Source organism: Myotis lucifugus, unplaced genomic scaffold, assembly GCF_000147115.1.
Source record: "Myotis lucifugus unplaced genomic scaffold, Myoluc2.0 scaffold_2, whole genome shotgun sequence".
Taxonomy (NCBI): Eukaryota; Metazoa; Chordata; class Mammalia; order Chiroptera; family Vespertilionidae; genus Myotis; species Myotis lucifugus.
This window is the reverse complement of record NW_005871050.1, coordinates 18,264,516-18,274,330: the sequence shown is the minus strand read 5'-3', so window position 1 is coordinate 18,274,330 and position 9,815 is coordinate 18,264,516.

The following is a 9,815-nucleotide window of genomic DNA, read 5'->3' as shown; positions in this document are numbered from 1 at the left end:
AACCTATGAACCAGGAGATTACGGTTCGATTCCCAGTCAGGGCACATGCCTGGTTGCAGGCTTGATCCCCAGTGTGGGGTGTGCAGGAGGCAACCGATCAATGATTCTCTCTCATCATTGATGTTTCTATCTCTCTCTCCCTCTCCCTCTCTCTCTGAAATCAATAAAAATATATATTTTTTAAAAATGATGGGGCATGCCAGGGAGCAGCATGTATTCTGGCTCTGCCATTAGCTTTCTAACTTTGGGCAAGTAGCTTTCCCCTTCCTAGACTTCTTTTTCCCTATATGCAAAACAAGAGATTAGACACAAGAATAGTTCAAGTCCTTCCAGCTCTAACTAGTGATCTCACTGCCTAATTAGCATAGTTGGTTTTTATTTTCCCTTCAGCAATCAGTTTTTAGGCCATTGTATACTAGGTGTACCAGTTAATAATGCGGATTTTTTTGATAGATGGAGTTACACATATTTAATCTAATAAAAGAAAAACATGCAAATTGACCACACCTCTGCTATGCCTCAAGCCACACCCACCAGCCAATCAGAGCGACTATATGCAAATTAACCCAACCAAGATGGCGGCCGGCAGCCACAGAGCTGGAGCAAGCAGGAGGCTTGGTTGCCCCGGCAATGGAGGAAGCCAAGCTTCCCGCCTGCCCTGGCTGGCTCTGGCCTCTGCTAAAGGCAACAAAGTTTGAATTATAGAAGATAAATAAATCCCAGATACCTGCTTCCAGCCAGCCTCCACTGGGAGCTTGGGTGGCTGGGGGCTGTGACCAGCCTGCAAACAGCCATCAGCCCCTCACCCAGGATGGCCACACCTTCATGGGGTGAGGGTCCCTGCTGGGGGGCTTAGCCAGCCTGCAAACAGCCATCAGCCCCTCACCCAGACTGGCCAGGCACCCCAGCAGGACCCCCCACCCTGAAGGGGCTGTGACCAGCCTGAAAACGGCCCTCAGCCCCTCACCCAGGCTGGCCATACCCTCATGGGGTGAGGGTCCCCACTGAAGGGACTGTGGCCAGCCTGCAAACAGCCATCAGCCCCTCACCCAGGCTGGCCAGGCACCCCAGTGGGGACCCCCACCCGGAAGGGTTGTGGCCAGCCTGCAAACAGCCATCAGCCACTCACCCAGGCTGGCCAGGCACCCCAGCGGGACCCCAACCCTGATCCGGGACACCCTTCAGGGCAAACCAGCCAGCCCACACCCATGCACTAGTCCTCTATCCTATATAATAAAAGGGTAATATGCAAATTGACCCTAACAGCAGAATGACTGGTCACTATGACAAACACTGACCACTAGGGGGCAGACACTCAATGCAGGAGCTGCCCCCTGGTGGTCAGTGCGCTCCCACAGGGGGAGCTCTGCTCAGCCACAAGCCAGGCTGAAGGCTGCCACTACAGTGGTGGTGGTGGGAGCCTCTCCCGCCTCCTAAGCAGCATTAAGGATGTCCGACTGCAGCTTAGGCCTGCTCCCAGCTGGCAAGTGGACATCCCCCGAGGGCTCCCGGGCTGCCAGAGGGATGTCTGACTGCCAGCTTAGGCCCAATCCCCCGGGGAGCAGGCCTAAGCCAGCAGGTGGTCATCCCCCAAAGGGTCCCAGACTGTGAGAGGGCACAGGCCGGGCTGAGGGACCCCCCCCCCGAGTGCACAAATTTTTGTTCACCTGGCCTCTAGTGTTGATATATATGCGATTTGAAATGTATGCTATTTTGTTGTATTGCTCCTTCAGATTACCACTTGTTCTGATTGATGGCACACGTACTTTCTGAGCAGCACTTCAAAACGTATGAAGAAGTAGAAAATTGGCTCTCTGAGTGGTCTGCCTCAAAACAAGAAAAGTTCTATTGGGACGGTATCCACAAATTACCTGAAAGATGGGGGAAAGTGTAGCTATCGATGGACATTACTTTGAATAAGGCACTTTTGATGTTTCTCTTGAAATCATCGTGTTTTCTTTTATTACAAAATCCGCATTATTAGGTAATAATGCGGATTAACTATTAACGATTAATAATGCAGATTAACTAATAACTGGTTAATAATGCAGATTAACTAATAACTGGTTAATAATGTGGATTAATCATTAACCGATTAATAATGCAGGATTAACTATTAACTGGTTAATAAGGATTAATCATTAACTGGTTAATGATGCAGATTAATCACTAACCGGTTAATAGTACAGATTAATCATTAACTGGTTAATAGTGCGGATTAACCATTAACTGGTTAATAGTGCGGATTAACCATTAACCGGTTAATGGTGCGGATTAACTATTAACCGGTTAATAGTGCGGATTAATTATTGACTGGTTAATAATGTGGATTTTGTAATCCAAAGAAAACACGATAATTTCAAGAGAAACATCAAAAGTGCTTTATTCAAAGTAATGTCCATCGCTAGTTGCACATTTCCCCCATCTTTCAGGTAATTTGTGAATACTGTCTCAATGGAACTTTTCTTGTTTTGAGGCAAACCTTTCAGAGACCCAATTTTCCACTTCGTATGTTTTGAAGTGCTGCTCAGAAAGTGCGTGTGCCATCAATAGTAACAAGTGGTAATCTGAAGGAGCAAGGTCTGGTGAATACAGCAGGTGGGTTAATACTTCCAGGCAAGATCTTTTAACGTGTCTTTAACTGGTTTTGAAGTGTGTGATGGTGCGTCATCATGAAGCAAAATTACCTTGCCGTGTCTTCTGGCCCATTCTGGTTGTTTTATGATCAAAGCGTGGTTCAAGTTGATTATTTGTTGTCGGTAGCGATCAGTATTAACAGTTTCACCTGGTTTTAGAAGCTCATAATACACCACACCTTCCTGATCCCACAAAACTCGGAGCATTGTCTTCTTTCTGAAGCTATTTGGCCTTGCAGTCGATGTTGATGGTTGACCTGGATCAACCCATGATTTTATGCGTTTGGAATTCTCAAAATAAACCCACTTTTCATCGCCAGTCACAATTTGATGCAAAAAAGACTTTCTTTTGTGCTGTTGAAGCAACATTTTACTGATGACTTTTCAGTTTTCCATTTGTCTTTCATTCAGTTGATGTGGCACCCATTTTTCTTCCATTAAAATCTTTCCCATTGCTTGTAAATGATCGGAAATTGTTTGCTGAGCAATGTTTAATCTTTCTGCAAGTTTTTGAGTTTGACACGCATTTTCATCCAATAATGCTTGTAATTGTTGGTCTTCAAACTTTTTCGGTTGACCTGGGCGCTCTTTGTCTTTCACATCGAAATCATCGCTTTTAAAGCATTTAAACCAGTGTTCACAAGTATCTTGAGATGGAGGATGTTCACCATAAGCTTCCGGAAGTATACGATAACTTTCAGAAGCACTTTTTTTCAAAATAAAGTAATGAATTAAAACTTCCTGCAAATGCTCTCTTTTTTTGGCATGAAATTCGACATTTTTAAGCGTAAAAATACCTATGATGTTAATACCTTCAGAAAATTTGACATATGAAGTTTTGAAGCTTCTTGTCAATACAACAAAATAGCATACATATCAAATCATATATATATCAACATATGTGTAACTCCACCTATTGAAAAAAATTGGCCTTATTAACCGGTACTCCTAGTAATTTCAGTTCTCTCCACTAGAGGGTAGCTAGAGAAAGGAGATGAGCCTCAAGACAGTTACTTTGTATAGTTGTATTTTTTGTAGCCCGTCCTGACCAAAAAAAAAAAAAAAAAAAAAAAAATGCTGGAAGAAATTGATATTACATGGCAAAAATAAAATTTAGATTTCTGTTAGTTCCATTTGTCTTAGCTGTTGTGCTCCTATATTACACAAAAAAATATGAGAGGTGTTTTACATAATTTTCTTTTTATTCAATATAAGGAGATCAAGTATATACAGACTGTCTATCCCCAGCTAAGAAATTTAATCTTTACTAAATCAATCTTCAACCCACCCCTTTCCCATTCTTTTTACTGGCATTTCTAATAGTATCGAGAATTTTGATCAGGAGACTTCACTGATTTCCATTTACTTACTACAAAAAATTCCCACTCTCTGGACAACTTTCTAATCGAGTTCGTTTCCCATTACTCCCCATGAATTATCCTGTACCCCAGAGATGCACCTTTCCATAAAAATCCCACAGACATAGCCTTGGTGTTTGCCAGGCTGGTCCAGCTGTGGTTTATTAGAAAGAGCCACAAGCTGGAGTCAAAAGATCCTATTGCACAGAACTCTTTGGAGAAATGGCTGATTTCAGGACTAGGCAACGTAGGCACAACATGAGCCTACAACATATTATGCCAAAAATTAAGGAAGTACTCAAAGTAGATGATGGGTTATGTCACAAGGACAGGGGTTATGTCACAAGGACAGGAACCAGCTTGAAAAGGCAGTAGGCCAAATCAGTGAGTGACAAATTGAGAACCGAAGTACAGCAAAAGCCATGAGTCCAAACCAATAATAAACAGATAAATAACTAAATAAATAAAATGGAGGCAACGGGAGGGGATCTTATTTACAGTAGAGAATAGAGTGCAACTGCTGAAGGTGAAGAAAGTGCTTGAGTTGGAAAATCAGCATTTTGCAACCATCATGTTAAATATTGGTCAGATAAGAATCATTGACTTTTGATTAGGAGTAGGGTATTTGCATGGCCTTGCATTGCTTATTAATTGCATAGTAAAACAACTGTACAGTGAAAACATTGGACAACACCTTGACGAAGTGATCAAATTGACATAACCAGTGAGATGCAGGTAGACAAAGTGAATCTCTAAATGTGAGACTCTAAGAAGAACCCAGCATCACCTTTGTAATATTTCAGCTGAGAATGTATCACTTGAATCTAATCATGAGGAAACATCAAACAAACCCCAACTAAGACACCATCTGTTGAAGGAAAAAAAGGGGGCTGAAAACTGTATTCTTCAAAAATATCAGTGTCATAAAAGACAAAGGAAAACTGTGGAAATGTTCGCAGATTAAAGGAAATTAAAGAGACATGACAACTAAATGCATACCTGATCCTAGACTGGATCCTGTACAGGAAGGGGGATAATGTGATAAAGGACATCATTGGGTCAATTGACAAAATTAGCATACAATGGTAGATTACATAAAATTATGTAAACATTAAATTTACTCAAGTTGATAACTGTGCTGCAATCATGTAGAGAGGAATACCCCTATTCTTATCACTTGGAGTGCGGGTGAATTTCCCGCCAAAATATAAGATGGCTCTGTCTTTTGGTTTTGTTCCATCCACCAAAAGGGTGGATTACAAACAAATATTTGGTAATACGCAGTTACAATCGGCCCGAGTTTACACGTTTCCCGCACTCCACCGCAAATCTATATGAACCGAGTTAAAGACGGCTCCCGCGGAGTACGCGCAATTCACGCGAGCCGACTTAACTCGTTTCCCGCACTCCAAGTGTTATGAAATATACACTGAAGTATTGGGTCATAAATTATGTAATTTATTCTCAAATGGTTCCAAAAAATATGAATATGTATGCTGAGAGAGAACATGTGGGCAAATGAGTTATAAGGGTAATAATAGGTAGTCTCTGTACCATTCTTATTCCAACTTTTCAAAAATTATTTCTAAATGTAAAAGCTTTAAAAAATATATGTGGTTGCAAATCCTGACCAGGCCACTAAGATCTCTACAACCACAGGCACCATATATGACTCCACAGCAGAGGCAGTTAACAATCATAGAGCACTTACCATGGATCAGGCACTGTGGAAAGCATTTTACCTGCATTATCACAGTCTTCAACACAATACTTGAAGAGAGATTTTATCCTGGTTCTATAGATGAAACAGGCTCAGAGGAGTTTGGTAACTTGCCCAAGATCATCTAGTTATTATGTGGCAGTGTTGAAATTTGAACCCAGGCCTGATACTAATACCCTATTTCCAAAGAAGATAATAATCATACTTTTTCTCTTTTTACAAAGCAATCATTATATTCTAAAATATTATTTAGCTAATTTATTTAACATTGTTAATAATTTCTGTCTTCCCCCCACTGCCCACAGGGTCAGAGGTCTTTGTCTAGTTTGTTTAATGATAGATTCCCAGGCATCTGGAATAATATCTGGCACCTAGTAGGTACTTAGTAAAGTTGGATTTGCAGGGGAGGGTTGTTTTGTTTTGCTTTGTTTTTTGTTAATTCTCATCCGAGGATATTTTTTCCCATTGATTTTTAGAGAGGGAGAGAGGGAGGGAGGGAGGGAGGTGGGGGAGAGAGAAGCATCGATGTGAGAGAGACATATTGATTGATTGCCTCCTGCACACGCCCTGACCTGGGCCAGGGACCAAACCTGCTGGGAATTGAACCTGCGACCCTTCAGTGCTCGGGCCAATGCTCTAACCATTGACACACACTGGCCAGGGTGGATAATGTTTTTAATGAAGAGTAATGCCTTAGAAATGTTGAGAGGATTAAACTAGATGATGTATAAATAACACATTTATATCCTTTGCCTTGACTTTTGAACAAGTTTGTAACTTTTAAGCAGAGTCCCTATCAGTTCTCTCAAAGCTTTGGGAGTGACAAATCTCTTCTCCTCAGATAACAAAGGTGGAGAGGCCTCTACCTTGTGTGCTTGTGATCAAAAGACAGCCAGGCCATAAGGCATACTCTGTTTGCATATATGAAACACCTTAAAGCTACTAAATTACTGAAAATTTTTTCATAACAAGATACAATTTTAAAATACAGATAGTTTCCCATCTTTTTTAACTCCTGGACACTGGCAAGGAAACCCTTCTTTTCCCAAGAGAGACAGATTTTCCATGTCGTTAGAAGTGAAAATGTGATAGTAATATCTCTATTCTAGGGGCCCAAAGAGGCTAAAAAATGTTAAGGGATTGGTGGGAGATGGAAACTGAAGACCAGACCAAACAACAATGAGATCTCAGGCATATTCTTAATACATCATGCTGGCCCCACTCTAAGGAGGAAATAAACAGAAAAATGAGAAAAACATATACCAGCCAAACAAAAGTAAGCAGTAGTCTGTGATTTTCATGAGAGCAGTGTCTGCTTTTGCTAACTGCTTAATCCCAGCCCCTAACCCAGTGCCTGACATATACAGTAGGTACTCAGTAAGTATTCATAAACTGATGGACTGTCAACTTTTGTTGCAGTAACAACCCCCCAAATCTCAGATACAACAACAAATCTTTCTCTCTTGCTTGTGGTTCTGTGGGCTGGCTGTGGGTCTACAAGGCTCAGGGAGCCTGGCTTTTTAGGCTTGGGTTCAGGTCTGCTCCTCACTTTAGGCACCACACCAAAGAGAAGCAGCTACCTGTTGCATACTCATCTTTTAATGGGTGGCAGGAGTATAAGAAGGAAACAAAAAATACAAAATACAAAAGCCTCTGGTCAGAATTGATATACTATCATTTGGGCTCATGAATATCAGGCAACTGGAATCATTGCTCAAAACAGTTCACATGAACAAGCCCAAAGTTGATAGAATGGGGAAATATACTCCACCTACTCTACTAGATGGATGAACTACAAAGTTGCACAGCAACGCATGCATGCATATGTATAATTCTATTGTACAGAGAAGGTAGAGATGAGAATAATAATCCAACATTACAGACACTCTTGTCCATACACCAGAGCAGAGGTGGCCGAGAAGACCTGTTTATGCTATTCTGATTATAATTATTCATGCATTTTTGGCTTATTTAACAAAGACATATCTCTTGCTCTGGGTAAGAGTCCTTGAGGGCTGAAATGGTTTCAGGTTTGGCTCATAATTGAACCCCCAGCGGGTAGAACAGTACCTAGAACAGTAGTAGATGCTTAACAAATATCACTGAAATAATGGATGAATAAATGAGCATCTCTGGCCCCAACTGGTTTGACTCAGTGGATAGAGTGTTGGCCTGCGGACCAAAGGGTCCCAGGTTCAATTCCAGTCAAGGGCATGTACCTCCTCGGTTGCAGGTTCCTCCCAGGCCTGGGCCCTGGTTGGGGCACGTGCAGGAGGTAACCAATCGATATGTTTCTCTCATATCGATATTTCTGTCTTTCCCTCTCTCTTCCACTCTCTCTAAAAATCAATGGGAAAAATATCCTCGGGTGAGGATTTTTAAAAAAAATAAAATCCATGTATAATAAATAATAAATAAATAAATAAATAAATAAATAAATAAATAAGGATCTCTATGTTCCATTAGAGTTTGTGCATGCCCCACCTTTCTTTGTAGAATCTCAGAGTGTTTCACAGTTAAGTCAGAGAAGTCACCTTGTAATCATTTCAGAGAACAGAGGTCACTTTAGTATTTGAAAAAACAAATATTACAAAAGGACAAAGTTTATTCAAGAGATTCTAGAAGAGGAATCTACAAGCTGGAATTAGGTCTGACTCTGCAATTACAGAATGCATCTGGAAAGCCTGGATGAGAGGGCTCTGTGATGACACTTGATTTCTGGCGTTTATCTAGCAAAGCTGTGTAGAGATAACACATTATCCAGTCTTTCACAAAATCTCCAGGATGTAAACCAAGTAGGCAGATGAGAAAAAATCCTTTCACAAGCTTTGAGGGGAAAAGAGAAATCATTACTGCTCATTTACTTAATCATGTTCAATAAATCTTGAGTTGTTAAAGAAAATGGGCCTTATTCTTATTCTCAGTTAACCCCTTGAGGGCTCCTTGTGTAGTATGATTTAGATGTTCTGTGACGAACCTAATTGTTCAGATACAGGGAGAAATCAATTGCCTACCTTACAGCAGAGCAAAAATATACCTTTCTATACTTAGCACATTTTTTCCACAGAAATATCCTAAAGCAGAAGCGAATGAATGCTATAAGCATAACATTCCATTGAAGCCTTAAATTTAAAAAAATATATATTTATTGATTTCAGAGAGGAAGGGAGAGGGAGAGAGATATAGAGACATCAATGATGAGAGAGAATCATTGATCCACTGCCTCCTGCACACCCCTGACTGGGGATTGAGCCCGCAATGGGGGCATGTGCCCTGATGGGGAATCAAATCTTGACCTCCCGGTTTGTAGGTCTACGCCCAACCCTGAGCCACACCAGTGAAGCTGAAGCCTTAGATTTTCCTTCAAAAATCCATGCAAATGTTGCTTTTTATTCCATAATATGTCCAAATTGGTTGTAATATAAAAATACCATTTAAAAGTACACATCATCTAGTAAAATGGACACTCCAGGAAGATGCTCCTTGTTGCTTTACATATGGCCCCTTCTCCATCCATCCTACCCTAGGCTCACTTATCTTTGAGAAACAAACATTTTGATCTTTGTGCTAAAGCTGTTAACCAGATTATAATGTTTAGATCTGCTTGGTGAGACTTTGCCACTTCATACAGGAAGGAATTCTTAAAAGGGATGCCAGAAGGAAGTGGAGGGTCTCCTAAGCAAGTGAAAACCAAACAATCAGAATCAACAAAAGGGAAATATTACTTCAAGGGTCTTGGGGGAATTTCTCCAGGATCTCTGTTGTGATTGGTATGAAATGAAGAAGTGATGGGCTATTCTTCCCCCATGACCTAATTTGGGATGTCACTCTAAAATTCCATGCCTCAAATCCCCACCCTGACAGAAATCACCCAATCTTGTTTGCACAATGGAAATGTGTCTGCCTGGTGGGGTATAGGCTATCCACAATATTAAAGAAGAGGTGTCTTTTTGTGATTACAAGAGTAATTCATATTCATTGTGTAACAAACAAGAAAGGGTAAAAATGACAGGGAGAAAAAAAGCTAATGACCCAGAGCAACCCCATTTTAGCATATTTTTTAAAAAATATGTTCTTACTGATTTGAGAGAGAGAAAGGGA